Source organism: Sus scrofa, chromosome 5 (assembly GCF_000003025.6).
Source record: "Sus scrofa isolate TJ Tabasco breed Duroc chromosome 5, Sscrofa11.1, whole genome shotgun sequence".
Lineage (NCBI taxonomy): Eukaryota > Metazoa > Chordata > Mammalia > Artiodactyla > Suidae > Sus > Sus scrofa.
In genome coordinates, this window is record NC_010447.5 from 26,642,461 (window position 1) to 26,658,588 (window position 16,128).

The window sequence follows — 16,128 nt, forward strand, 5'->3', positions numbered from 1 at the left end:
GCTCACAACTACCAATATAACTCTCTCCGAATACAAACATATCATCATCCCAGTAAAGAGTATATTAAGGGTCTTGATGTGGTAGACTACAACACTTGGAAATAATATTAGTTTCCCTAAAAGAGGTGTCTGAAATTCCATTGTTAGAGTGATAAAATAATATCTGGATTATGAATTCACTAGCAGATATTTATTGCCTAATTCAGATAAAGTGTTAATACAGATTGGTTGGGCACATGGGTTAACTAAATTATATTAAAAAAAAAAGAGTATAATATTATCCTGTATTTTCCTTCATAAAATAGATGTTTCTAGAAGAATAAAATTTATCAAAATGTTGTGTATCAAGTTAATTTTAAATTTACTACATAGTCAACAGGACTGAATATATAGTCTTTGATCCTTTCCCCTGGAGAGCAGCCTCGGGGCGTCAGTCTCTCCCACCCAGCTCATCAATCAACATGAAATTGGAAATCCATGGATCTCACAAACTGCCTAATTTACAATGCTGCATGGTTCTCACATTGGACATTGGAGAGGTGGATTTGATTGAACCATGAATCAAGCACATATGGTGATTTTATTTACGTCAATTTTCCTGGTGCCAGGAAGCCCTCATAATGTCCCACATTTAATGATATAATTTTAGTGATTTTAAGATTTAAATAGCCCAATAATATAAATTTTAAAATTTAGTCTCAATTACAATTTTTCTGTTAAGATGAGGCCATGAGATTTAGTGGCAGACATTAACATACAAATAACAGTTGTCAGAAAGCCAGGTCCTAGTAGCCTACTCATTTATGAAGCCTAGGTAGTTAGATTTCAAACAAAACAAAACAAAACATAAAAACATGTCCTGCACTTGCTGAAGAGTCTCAGGAAACTCAGGGTAGAAGGACTCCATTTTATTTCATTCTGTCTCACTATATTGTTTTCATAAAAAATTTTTCTGTTTTAATATGTATAACTTTCTTTTGTTGCTGCACCCTGTGTAAGTTCCCAGGCCAGGGATCAAACCCGCACCACAGCAGCAACCAGAGCTGCCACAGTGACAATGCCAGATCCTTAACTGCTGTGCCAAAGGGAACTCCATAGTGAGTTCTTCAGCCATGCACCCCTTTATTGGCTTTATACATGCTCATTTTCAACAACTTAAACATCTTCAACGGAGGCAAATACTTGTCTTTTATAGGTAGATTAACAATTTCATTGACAAAGTAAACAACTCTACCAGTCATGCCTCTTCCCTCCCTCCACCTTCTCAAAGTCCAAAAAGAGAAAGGAAGACACACAGTAATATTGATTAGATGACTCTTGGCCTTGAGACCTCAATTTTTCAAAAAATCAAAAGGGGTACAAATGACTACATTTTCAGTATATATAATGACACCTGAAAATATAGTTGGGTTTGTTTTTCTTAAGGATCTGAAGTTTTGTCTTCACAGAAAACCAGATGGCGTGTTTGGGGTTTGGGGGTGGTAGTGGAATTTGGTTTTGTTTGTTGTTGTTTTTAAAAAACAGGTGTGACAATCATTTTCTCCAGCTCCTGTATTAGCACATTTAATTGCTAAGTTCACAGGCAGCCATCTCAATTCTTTTACCAGCAGATGGTAAAAGAGATTTTAAAAGAGGAGTAAGGATTTTTCAAAAACCATTTCAGAACAGTATGAGATCTGCTCTTTCCTCAATGGGTGTGTCAGCCTCTGATGGGCACTAATGGAAGTCACATAACAGCATCTACAGTGCATTTGCCTTTAATTACTTGACAGTTATCCAGGTTTTGTGAAATTACTCCGCACATTATCTAACAAAGCATTATGTACTTGCAGTAACTTTCTTCAAATGATTTTATAACCATTAGCTAATTAAACTTCACAATACTCCTGCAAAATATCTAGGCAGAAAGTTTTAGAAGCTTTATTTTGCTGAATTCCCAGATATATCACTGACAGAGATGAAAGTTAAATTTAAGTCCCAAACTCAGAAGGATTTATGCTTCATGTCACATTTGCTCCTCAAATATAACTCTCTGGTGTTTAGGATAAGAAGAACTTTGCTGACAAAGACACCATTATTCAGGGCTCCATCCTTCTTCTCTTCTTCTTAGCTAACAGAATCCTTTTCTGTTCAGAATGACCATTGTTAAAGAAAAACCATATTTTGACACTTGTTAAAATAATAAGGAAGGAGTTCCTGTCAAGACTCAGCAGGAACAAACCCAACTAGTATCCATGAGAACAGGTTTGATCCCTGGCTTGCTCAATGGGTTAAGGATCCGGCGTTGCCGTGAGCTGTGGTGTAGGTTGCAGACGCGGCTCGCGGCTCGGATCCTGCGTTGCTGTGGCTGTGGTGTGGGCCAGCAGCTACAGCTCCAATTGGACTCCTAGCCTGTGAACCTCCATATGGTATGGGTGCAGCCCTAAAAAAGACAAAAAAAAAAAGTTTACTTCTGAGTGAAGAAGAAAAATGTGGAAACTGGGTAAAAATACATGAAATCTGTTTAATCAGTTAATGTATTTAGTAAGTGTCCCAGGATAGACATTCTGTTTTTCCACCTCCACACAGGGGCATAATGGCTGATGTTAATGCGATGGACATAAGCTTAGAGTCAAGGCCAGAGCCCATACCGTGGATTTGTGTTATTCCTACTCATTAAAGCATACATCTGGTTTTATACCAAATGAAAGCAACGCATGGAATTAACGGTAAAATTTGGTAATCTGTCCAGATATGTACCACATAAACAAAGTAACTGATTTACTGTCTTCAGCCTAGTAAGACATACCTAGAAACATTACCTTTAGAATAGTGACAAAACTGTAAAATACTCAGAAGTGAATTTAGCCCGAGGAGCAGCAGACTCTGAGCAGCTCAGCGTGATGCTGCGGAGACTGGAATCTGGTCTCGGTTCCCACTCCCGTTTCTCATTGCTGTTACCCAGATGACTCTCAGGTGTGCATTCTCCAGTTATGTAAATTACCATATACTTATATAAGTTATATCTAGCTATATAATCAGTTGTATGATTCAATTATACTACCTTTCCAGATAGTGTTTTAATTACCCTTGTGCTTTTTTTCTTTTCACAGCCATTTAGTCTTGCTTAACTGAAAAACACCTTCCGATCTCAAATGTGCCTTGCTCAGCTCAGCATTAACAACATCTCATGAGCATGTACATCCTGGTGAAAACAGAGAAAAGAGAACTCTTCCTTGTTCCTTTCTGTATTTGCTATTAATTTGGGCCTATAATTTTTACTTGGATATTTAATGTCTGTCCAATGTTATTCTTTTTTTTTTTTCCCCCAGCTGTGTTCCTCAGCATGCGGACGTCCAGGCCAGGGATCAAACCCACACCACTGCAGCCACATGAGCTGCTTGCAGGGACACCAGGTCCTTAACCTGCTGCACCACAGGGGAATGCCTGTCTGTCCAACTCTAATGTTATATAAGTATAGTCATGAGTGGGTGATGAGTTTATATGGCTTCTAATCAAAATTTTATTCTAGTGCTAAACTTTCACTTTTGTTTTCTGGGAGCTTTTAGCTTGACATATTCTATAGTGCTTTTTACATAAACTGAATGTCAGTGGGTAGACCCTCTTCTCCCTCATAAGTTATCCTAAAGAGGATAAGCACCTCATCCAAGGTCACAAAAACTATGAGGACAGAGCAGAGATGCACATCAGATCCTATGACACCACATTTACAAAGCTGGTCTTTTTACTTTTCCAGGCATGTAAAAAGAGCATATTTCCCATTCTCCAAGTGAATAAGCTGTTTTGTTTTGTTTTAATAAACTTGTTTCTATCTCTTCTATAACAAAATGTTTTGCCTAGCAAGATTCCCCCAATTTATTTGGTTTTATCTTGTTATCTACTTGAAGTAAATAGATCCTAGATTTGGAGTTTTTTTCCACAAACAAATAGGAGACAGCAGTTCAACTCCATTTGAATTTCAGAATACTTAATCCTTTTAAACAGGTAAAAAGCTTAGGTATTTATTGGTTTTTCCTTTCACTAGAATTCAATAATTTGAACTTTGCTGATTACAATACTTTCACTTCCTTTATTGATTTACGTTAAAACCACCAAATGCCAATTCATTCTTCATTCATTTATTGGTCATTGTCAAAGATCATGTGTTTTATAGTTAATACAGAACTTCCAGGAATTCCTGTTTATCTTCATATACTTTATACACCCCCCTGGAAAGTAATTTAAGTATGTGCCTCACACCTTAATTCAAAATATAACTCAAGTAGAATAAGTTATTTCCCTGAAAGAGTTCTTATTACATACATATAAGTCTTGATTTGGTCACCTTCTCCTTAAGTAGTGTTCAATCTAGTCCTAAGGAGCTTAAAAGTGGATAATGAAATAGCTATGCTTATAATTCTGAAAAATGCAGTCATGAGTGGATGGAAATCTGAATCATAAAATTATTCTTGTTGCTTATTTGGTTATTTATTTATTTATTTTTGACTTTTTAGGGCCTCACCTGAGGCATGTGGAAGTTCTCAGGCTAGGGGTCGAATCAGAGCTGCAACTGCCAGCCTACACCACAGCTCATGGCAATGCCAGATCTTTAACCCACTGAGCAAGGTCAGGAATTGAACCTGCATCCTCACAGATACTAGTTGGGTTCGCTACCGCTGAGCCACAAAGGGAACTCCTTTAATTTTTTTTTTTTTTTTGTAATCAACCTATGTAGTCTATATTCTGATTTAATTGTTTTCAGATTACATCCTTAAAAAAGTCCTTTATTAGAAAATCTTATCGCTTCTTCCTTACTATATATTTCCAATACCGTAATTTAGACTGTCATTTTAACCTAGATTTTTATAAAAGTTTCCAAAATAATCTCCCTTTCACTGTCTTTTTTCTCCTTTCCATGAGCTGCTCAGTTATGCTAAAGCTTAGCTATCAGAATGCTTTAACCTCTAGGAGATGTGTCCAGATGCCTCACCTCACTACATACTAAAGAGCTCTTCCTTCCCTTTCTCTCTCCCCATAGTCTGCCACTTCCCCACTCAATCTTGGCCCTACCAGCAACATCTCTGATCACTCCCCTTCATTCCATACTTCATTCATTCATCCTTCACAAAACAAATATTTGACCCACTGATTATGCAACAGAAAAAGCTAGGTACTACTCATTTTGTTCTTTTTGCTAGACTTTTCTTTTTCTACCATTTCTCTTCTCTTGTCAAAATTCTATTCATCGTGCAGGACCCAGTCCAAATGACACCGGCACTTCCTATAGGAAACCTCTAATTTCCCCCTTCCTCCCCCATAAGAATAGTTTTCTTATGTGTCCAAAGATTTATTAATTTACATTCTGCTATCACAATACTCAGAGTAGTTTGATTTAAATTAGAAAGTTAGTTCTATGTACCCCCTCCCCTAGATTAGAGAGCCTCTAGAACAGTAAAATGCTTTACTTATCTTTAGGTCCCATTGAGAAGTTCAAAGGTTATCACCAATGTTAGCAGAGCACGATAACAAAATATTTGAGGAAAGGTCATATTTAAGAATCCATGCAGAGGTCCTATTGTGGATCAGCAGTAAGGAACCCGACTGGTATGCCTGAGGATGCAGGTTCCAAACCTGGCCTCACTCAGTGGGTTAAGGATCCAGTGTTGTCCTGAGCTGCAGCGTAGGTCACAGATGCAGTTCAGATCTGGCGTTGCTGTGGCCGTGGTGTAGGCTGGCGGCTGCAGCTCTGATTCGACACCTGGACTGGGAACTTCCATATGCCACAGATGAGGTCCTAAAAGCAACAACAACAACAACACAGAATCCATTCAGACAAGAATCACTTGGGAGAAGGTAAATGGCAAAACTGGTCCCTATCCTAGGAGTAAAGTGATGTACTGGGCAGGTAACCAGGCAAGGACTCAGTCAGCGAGCAGGGCAACCAGTTGATTTTAAATACTAGAGTCCAAGCAAAAACAAACAAGCAACACTACATCAAACTAAATGGCTTCTGCACAGCGAAGGAAACCTTCAACAAAGTAAAAACGCAACATACAGAATGGGAGAAAATGTTTGCAAACCACATGTCCAATTAGAGGTTAATAGCCAACATAAAAAAAGAAATTCATACGACTCGATAACAAAAAAATCAAATAACCCAACTTAGAAATGGACAAAGGACTTGAATGAACATTTTTCCCAAGAGAACACATAAGTGGCCAACAGGTACATTAAAAGGTGCTCAATAATGACTAATCATCAAGGAAAAGCCCATCAAAATCACAACCAGTAATCACCTCATACCTGTTAGAATGGCTATTATTAAAGAGAGAGAGAGGGAACAAATGCTTGTGAGGCTGCAGAGAAAAGGGAACTTTCATACACTGTTGGTAGGAATATCAATTGGTACAACCATTATAGAAAACAGTATGGGGGTTCCTTGAGAAATTAAAACTGGAAGTACCATAGGATGGGAATTACCCCCTTTCCAGGTATATATCCAAAAGGATTGAAATCAAGATCTCAAAGAGGTGGAGTTCCCACTGTGGTTCAGCGGTAATGAACCCGACTAGTATCTAGTATCCTTGAGGATGCGAGTTCAATCCCTGGCCTCACTCAGTGGGTTAAGGATTCAGCATTGCCAAGATCTGTGGTGTAGTTCACAGACACGGCTTGGATCCTGTGTTGCTGTGGCTGTGGTGTAGGCCAGCAACTACAGCTCTGATTTGACCTTTAGCCTGGGAACTTCCATGTGCTGCAGGTTTGGCCCTGAAAAGAAAAAAAAGATCTCAAATCTTTATTGGTATTCACATGTTCACAGCAGTATTATTTGCCATGGCCAACATGTGGAAACAAAGTGTCCACCGATGAATGAATAAGGAAAATGTGACAAATACAGTGAAATATTATTCAGCCTTAAAAAGAAGGAAATCCTCTCATTTGGTACAACATGGATAAACCTAGAGGGCATTTTGCCAAGTGAATTAAGCCAGACAGAGAAAGAGGCAACTACTACATGGTATAACACTCATGTGGACAAATTTTCAGTTGTAAGATGAATAAGGCCTGAGGATCTACCACATAACATGGTAACTACAGTTAATGACACGATACTGTATGATTGAAATTTGCTAAAAGAATGGAACTTAAATGTTCTCATCAAAAAAAAAAAGTGAATGGGGGAAATCCTTTCACAATGTATATGTACATCAAACCATCACACTGTACACTTTAAATATCTTACCATTTTATTTGTCACTTATACCTCCATAAAATTGGGGGGAAAAATTGAACACGGGTGTCTAGGAAGGGACTGAATCTCAGGAGCAACAGGTAAGAAGGCCAATGACCACGGATAGACTAGTTCCAAGAGTATTTGGATATCATTGCGGAATCATTTATTCCTCCTTAGCCACTCATAAATGGCACTGGGAACTGGGAGCAAGACTGAGGCTACAAGCAGATCAGTAGCCCCCCAAGTCTGAGAAGCTAAGGCTTACATGGAATGTGCAACACCTAAAACGCCTAATCAGAGATACATTCAATTGCATTCAGTCAACACCAGTCTTTGGGTTAAAGGCTAAAATCTAAAACATGGCCTAGAAATTTCTGAAAAATAGGTACCCTGCCTCCCTCTCCAGGCTCATCTGATACCACTGTCTACCTAGCACATCCTCTGAGTTTCAGCCACTTTAGCATCTAGTTTCTCCATGTGCCTCTCCCAGAGCCCTCTACCATTTTCCCTTCCCTTCTACGGAGCTAGCTCCTACTTGTCCTTTAGTTTTTCACTCAAGTAAGTATGACACCATTCACTTCATCATTACAAAGAGATTGTGAAGCAAATAAAGGCAGGAACTGTGTCCTAAGAGTGTGTAAAAATTTAATTTTTATCTTTAGCATTTTAAAGTGTAAAGTTCCATGGTGTTAAGTATTTAAATATTTTCACATTGTTGTACAACCAATCTCCAGAACTCTTTTTATCTTCTTCTTCTTACTATTTTTTATGGCTAGCTGCACCTGCAGCATATAGAAGTTCCCAGGCTAGGTGTCAAATCAGAGCTATACCTATGACCTATGCCTCAGTTTTCTGGGCAATGATGGATCCTTAACCCAATGAGTGAGGCCAGGGATTGAACCCACATCCTCACAAAGTCGGGTTCTTAACCCACTGAGCCACAACAGGAACTCCTAGAACTCTTTTTATCTTACAAAACTGAAATTCTATATCCATTAAACAACTCCCCGTTCCCTTCTGCTCCAAGACTCTGGAAACTACCTTTGTATTTTCTGTCTCCAAGAATTTGACAATTCTAGATGTCTCATTTAAGTGGAATTACAGTATTTGTCTTATTTTTGTCTCCTGGCTTATTTCATGTAGTATAATGTCTTCCAGGTTCATCTATGTTGTAGCATATGTCAGAATTTCCTTCCTTTTTAAGGCTGAATCATATTCCATGATATGGATATGCCACATTTTGTTTCTCTCTTCACCCATGGGTGGACACTTGGGTTGTTTCCACCTTTTGGATGTAATGAATAATGCTGCTATGAACACAGGTACATAAAATCTTAAGAGCCTGCTTTCAGTTCTTCTGGATACATAGCAAGAAGTGTAACTGCTGGATCATATGGTAATTCTATTTTCAACTTTTTGAGAAACCACCAAACTGTTTTCCATCGCAGATGTACCATTTGACATACCCATCAACAGTGCATAAGAGTTCCAATTTCTCCTCATCCTCGCCAATACTTTTTTGTCGATTTTGTTTAATCTAATGGGTGTGAGTTAGTATTAATCATCTTTTAAATCATCTACATCATCGAGTTGATGCCTGAGACTTTCACACATGTAAATGTTCAAAAAATACTTACGGAATGAAGTTGGCCAAAAGCTCAGCTCAGTAGCATCCAAGCAGAGTAGATGCCTATCACATGGTATAATTATCTCAAGGGAGCTTGGAGTAGAGCCCATGGTGCTCTCACTTGCAGCTATGCTGACACAACTATCTTCCTACTTTCTCATTTGGGGTGTTTTAAACTATGTGGACACATTTATGACACTAGAGTGGGAGTTTCGGGAATAAATATGAAATTCTTCATGTTTTTCCAGTCAACAAAACTCAATTTTCTATGTGTATTTTTTTTTCTATGTGTATACTCTATTGTGTTAAGTTTACACATGAGCAATAGAAGTGTAGAAGAAGAAGAATACCTAAGTTGACTTGGGGATAAAATGCATCTATTACTACAACAAATTTTTAAATTCTTCCAAATTAGAGGTGAGAAGTGCTGAAGGACTCTATCATAGAGGTCTTGATCTTTCCTTGAGGTTCAGGATTTGGTGAGGAGATGATATTTGAGTGTATCTTTCTCTTTGTGTACATTCCATTAAGTATTCAGAGCAGTAGGTGTACTTTTCTGTAATTAAGCAATAATTAATTCAATCGAGACACTAATTACTCTCCTGCTAAATGTAAATACTGGGCTAGGCCCAATAGGGTTACAAAGAAGAACTCAAGGACTTGACTTGCTCTCAAGAAGTAACAAAGTAACAGAATAACCCATGAAGTCCTATACAGAAGGAAGTTCAAAGTCCTTAAACACAGTAATTTAAATGTAAATAAGTTAAAGACAATCCAATAGCCACCCATTATGTATTCAGTGAGAGGGACTAATTCTCAAGAATCAAAAATCAAATATTAAGCCCTCATTGTTCCTTCTGTTAGTCTGAATGAAACATACTCAGCAGCCCACATATACACACATACAAAAAAAAAAAAAAAAAAAAAAAAAAAAACCTGTTTTTTCAATCCACAATAATGCAAGGTGCTAGAAATTGAAGTGAAAGCTTAACTAACTAGAACCATTCAATGCAGTGTTCATAGAAGTGTCCTCCTCTGGAATATCAAATATTTCATTTCAGAACTTGAAAAGTAATCAAGAATAGTAACAGGAGGAGTGAAAATATATCCATCAGAAGAAAACAAACTCACATACACTCACAGTCAGGATTTATGGAGTGCTGTCTTATATGAATGAGGAGAAAACATACGGATAATCTATTCACCAGTGTCAACCATTCTCCACTGAGGAAGATAACAGTCCATATACCATATCCAGGCAAACCCTATGAACAAGTCTACAGACCCCGCATTTCTGCAGTCTTGGGCCTGGCCCAGTAAGTTCATGGTGAGCAACCAGTCCTTACTGAGGCCTTCTTGTTGATCTAGTGGGTATTCAGCACTTAAGAGACATCATATTATCAACCAAAACATGTTGAAAACATATTCTCTATCTCTTTCCAACATCAGCTGCTCTTCCGGGTAGCTATATAGATGGCTAGATATTTAGAAAATGAAATTTTAAAGAAACCTTCATTTCTGCTGGGCTGACTTCATTTTCCTCTTCAATATACAACTTCTTATTCCAATTTCTGGGTCTTTCCTCATGCTTTTTACCTACACAGTGTATCTTCTATAACCCCTCTACCAGCACTTCTGTTATAACGCTGTCAGTATTCCCTTCTTTTTTTTTTTTAGGGCCACACTCACAGCATATGGAGGTTCCGAGGCTAGAGGTCCAGTCGGAGCCACAGGCCACAGCCACAGCCATGGCAATGCAGGATCCGAGTCGCTTCTGCAACCTACACCAGAGCTCAGCAACTCCAGATTCTTCACCCACTGAGAGAGGCCAGGGATTGAACCCACAACCCCATGGTTCCTAATCGGATTCGTTTCTGCTGCGCCACAACGGGAACTCTTTTTTTTTTTCTTGTCAGTACTCTCAATATTCTCTAACTCACTTCAACCTCCGAACCAAGCATCACTTTCTTTGAGCTCCTATAGTACTCTACACACATATTAAAGTATAATAAGCTTGTGCTTCATGCTTCCTCTACATTTTACATGCCTCAACAATGCACGTTAAAGCTCCTTGCTCATTGTAAACCACTATACAAAAATGTGAGATGAACAGCATGGGCCTTAATCTCAGTGCCATGGCTTTCAAGCCCCACATTTAGCATTTTGAGCATCTCATGTTTGTTTGGAAATATATAGGTATGATTTGCTAGTTTATTTTTTTAGAGGTGGTATGATTTAATCATGATAATTATCACAATAGCTTCAAGTTTTTGAGAGCTTACTCTGTCCCAATCACTGTGCTAATCATTTTTCACACATTTTCTTAGTCAATCATTAAAACAATGTTAAGCTGGTATGTGGATAATTATTTCAATTAACTGTATTAGAGAACTGATACAGAAAAAAAGTTAAGGAATTGCCCTAGAATTCATATCTCACATCTCTTAGAGTTGCTATCTCTAGTAAAGGGTGAAACTAGTGTGGTCTTTAGAGGCACACAAAACTGGCTGACTTCAAATTCTTTCTCTGCCCCTCACAAGCTAGGTTATCCTGGTTGAGTTCCATTAACCACTTTGAGTCATATGGCTTTATCAATGAAATAATGTGGTTGTGAGTACTAACAGGAATCATGTATATAAAATACAAAAAAATTTAACTATTATACAGGAAACATATAGTAAGTGGTATTTATTTTTTCCTTTTCTTTCTAAATAAAATCAGACACTCTTCAAATCAAGAAGCATCTTTCTGACACTGGTGTGCCCTAGCATATATAATGCTACCATAAGTAATCTGTAAGTGCTTTAATATACATTTATTATTATTCAAGGAAAAGATATATTCATATGCCAACCAATTTTAAGATTTAAAAAAGATCTTTATAAAAATACACTTTAAACTTTTCTCCCCTAACTTTAGAGTCTATTATTTCACTGAGACCAGGGAAAGGATACAAAAACCTACACTTTAACACAGGCAATCTGAAGACACTCAATGACTAAAGAGAAGAGTCCTTACCCAGTTTGTAGAATTAGGCTACTTACTGAAGTTCCTGTTGTGGCTCAGCGGATTAAGAACTTAACTAGTATCTATGAAGATGCAGGTTCAATCCCTGGCCTCACTCAGTGGCTGTGACACAGGTCACGGATGTGGCTTGGATCCCGCATTGCTGTGGCTGTGACATAGGCTGGCAGCTGCAGCTCCAATTCAACCCCTAGCCTGGGAAGTTCCGTACGCTGGGGGTACAAACCTAAAAAAAAAAAAAAAAAAAAAAAAAATTACATATATATGTGTATATACACAGACATATAGGACCTGGTCTTCTTGCCCAAATCTTACTTTACACATTGTGTAAGATAGCAGTGCCCAAGAGACATATATTTATAACTATTTCAAGTGAAAGATCTACTAGGTACTAAGTGAAAAGTATAGAAGGCATACACCTAATCACCAAGGATCTCACAGTCTTAATACAGAAAGCACATTTAACATAATGTGGTAAATACTTTTAAAAAGTACAAAAATAGGTAGTTCATTCTGTGGCTCAGTGGTAAACGAACCTGATGAGGACCCATGAGGATGTGGGTTCGATCCCTGGCCTCGATCAGTGGGTCACGGATCTGGCATTGCTGTGAGCTCTGGTGTAGGTCACAGATGTAACTCAGATCCCGCATTGCTATGGCTGTGGCAGGCAGCTGTAGCTCCAATTTTGACTCCTAGCCTGGGAACTTCCATATGCCACAGGTGAGGCCCTTAAAAAAAAAAAAAAAAAAAAAAAAAGATACAAAAATAATAATATAATGGCACAAAGGAAGGAGATATTCACTAAGCTTGAAGGATAAGAGAACTCAATGAACAGTTGAACTTAACCTTGTAGAAGAGTACAAATTCACAGGCAAAGAAGAAGGCAAAGGGATATTCCATACAGAGGAAATTGTGCAAACAAAGGCACAGATGTATGAAAAGGATTACATTGCAATAGGTTCAGAGGATGTCAAGAAATCCAAAATGGCTAAAGTAAAGGGCAAATAAATGTCTATCATCAGAGGCAGGATGGGAGAGGGACATAGAGTAGTCAGACTGTTAAAGACTGCCAACTAAGGAATATCACTGCTGCCTGTTCTACAACGATTAAGCCATTAGCCACTACTGTCCCTGGCCTTCAACACACCCTGAAAGGCTTTCAGAGCAGAGATTAGGAATGAGGTACTGTGTCGTGGGAAAACTGGCAGAACAGTCCTTCAGGGAGTTAAATATATTCAAGAGAAATTTTATGAACCGAAATTCTTGCACCTTCACATACTTAGAAGAGCATTAACTAAGACAGCTCTTCCACATGACTGGCAGCCACCTTCTACAGAGATGTATATTTGACTACATATATCCTCACCAAAGTCGCATATATATTGACTTCCCCCCCTTGACTCTTTGGAACAGTTTCTCAGAGTTTTTTGAGAGGCTGTCTCTTGGTCTATAGACCCTCAGTAAGACACTGAGGAGACTCAACTCACAGCTCTTAAGTTGTATAGCTTTTTTGTTTGTTTGTTTGTTTGTTTCCCAGTTTACAAGACCTTGATAGCCATGCCAAGAAGCACAGACTCAAAGCAGAAGATTGGGCTCTACTATTTCAACGTACAGAATATATTTAGTCTACCATTTTAACCCAGTGTACACCAAATTGTTCTTTTGTTTATATATATATATATATAAAATATTCTTTCTTCTTGACACAAAGAATAAATAAAAATAAATCAATTATCCAATTGATAATAGAGATTACTGGTAGATATCATCAAATGTGAATAGAACTGAAATGGCTAAAATTGCTCATGACGGAATTTGCTAGTGACTAAAAATGGATGGAAGAATCAAATTTTCTTAATAAAATGTATATCTTGATATTTTCCCAAATATTAGACTTCTAAAAAATAATGGCCAGCAAGGAAAGAATATGATGTCAGAAGCTACAATTTGTTAAATATGGTAAGAACAAAGCTGGCCATAAAGGACAGGCAAGCTTTGAATAAAGGAGGGATGACCCATAAGGAATATAAGAAATAAAATAATTTAGCCAAAAGAATGTCTTTTTCTGCAGAAGTTGCGGTGTTAATTAAATGGCAGATCAAGCCCAGAGCCTGAAGGACTTTACAATAGTCGAAGGAGTTTAGTGATAACAAAAACTAAACTCTTCTGCAAGAAAATGACATAATAGAAGCACTTTTTTAAGATAATTAATTAGTTGACAAACCTTCATTAAGTGTCATCGGCCAGGACAGAGAGGTTGTTAAGAGTTGGTTACAAAAACAACAGTCACCAATGAGCAAGCTCCTGTAAAAATCATCATGAATATCCAGACTAGAATAGCTCCATTTTGAACAGAGAAGAAAAATCCAAAAAAGTATTTTAGGAGATGAAAAAAATGGTCCTCAGTGATTATTCTACATAGGTAAAATAAACAAAATGCTATCAAGCTAAAGAATATTTTTTTCTGGCACATCTGCATTTAATCCTAGGAATTTCAAGAAAAAAGACAGTAACCCAGGAAGATTGCTCCTGGTGCAGTGGATTAAGGGTATGGCATTGTAACTGCAGCTGCTTGTGTTCCTGCTGTGGTGCAGGTTCGATCCCTGGCCAGGAAACTTCCATATGCCATGGGGGTGGCCAAAAAGAAAAAAAAAAAAAAAAAAAAGAGGGTAACCCACAATGTCTCATGATGCATTAGCTGTAGATTGAATAGTGACTGAAAAAAATTCAGATATAGTAAAACATGTCACTAGTGGGAGTAATAAAAGAAATGAAAAGAAAGTGGGAGGGTTTGGGAAGGCAAAATAAGGAGTGACAAAATTAGGAAAAGAAAAAATGAGTGGAATCAAAGACAAGCATATAGAATTCTCATTTTAAAATCACATGAGAAAAGGAGATGAGAGATTTCCTTAAAAAAAAGAAAGAAAAAGAAAAAGAAAGGTTTTCTGGGTCTTGAAAGATGGATTGGAATCAGAAAATTGTAAACTACATAGGATGCTTGAATCTACTCAGTCTTGTTATTAACCTCATGAGAAGAGAAATTAATAGAAGTTATGTTCAATAATAAGTCCAGCAGCTGGGCTAGGGCATCAGCATTGTCCATAGAGAAGGACAAGCTGAGAAGAAGGGAGGACTGCCAATTAGCTTAGTTAGGAGATGTACCCAAGGGGTGGTCATCTCCCTCTCCCAGCCCTTCCAAAGTTGTATGGATCCTAAATCCCTGTGTTAAAACCTTTACAGTTAGTATTCACAGAGTGGATTCTGTTTTCTTGGCCAAACCCTAACTGATGGGCAAGAGAGAAGGGTATCAGGTCTGGATAACTTAGAGAAGCTAGAAAATGGGCAAAGAACTAAGCAGTAAAAGAAAAAAAAAAAAACAAAACTAGACAGAATGAAGAATCTGGAATGGAAGGAGAACAAGCAGAATAACTTTTTTTTTTTTTTTTTTTTTTTTTTTGTCTTTTGTCTGTTGTTGTTGTTGTTGTTGCTATTTCTTGGGCCGCTCCCGCGGCATATGGAGATTCCCAGGCTAGGGGTTGAATCGGAGCTGCAGCCACCGGCCTACGCCAGAGCCACAGCAACGCGGGATCCAAGCCGCGTCTGCAACCTACACCACAGCTCACGGCAACGCCGGATCGTTAACCCACTGAGCAAGGGCAGGGACCCAACCCGCAACCTCATGGTTCCTAGTCGGATTCGTTAACCACTGCGCCACGACGGGAACTCCAGAATAACTTTTTTAAAAGATCAAATGATTTGCACCTAAGAACAAACTGCTAACTGGAAATAGATGTTATTGGCAGCAGTAAATTATCTGGAGGAACAGCTGGATATGAGGGAATGCTGTTGCCAAGAGAAAGAAGAATATAAGAAATGCCTGAGGAAATATGTTGGAGGTAACAATTAAAACTGGATCAATTGGATTAGAGATACTTCAGATCCTTAATAAGGAAGTAGAGGATTTATCTTGACACAAAAATCTAGTGACCCAAATGGAGTAACTTGCGCTTTAGAAATTGATTTCCCACCCGCTTCAATACCCCATTCAATTTCTAGTACCAGAAAATACAACACTTTCTCTATTATCATCCGAGGATAAAAATATTCATGTGAGTTGTATAAAAGAACATTTTGGGTTTTTTTCCTTTCAAACATATAGCACCCATTAATATAAATGCATGTCTCGTTCATCTATCAAAGATTATAGAGACTTAGTAAATGTTATTTGGGTTCATCTCTTCTACTTAAGAGCATACACGTGAAT

The 16,128-nt window shown here is 38.0% G+C and overlaps 1 protein-coding gene across 2 annotated transcripts in view; it reads right to left on the minus strand.

The window, feature by feature from the left end:
• Positions 1-16,128, minus strand: part of FAM19A2 (family with sequence similarity 19 member A2, C-C motif chemokine like) — a 501,549-nt gene that overhangs the window by 250,492 nt on the left and 234,929 nt on the right. The window lies entirely within an intron of this gene.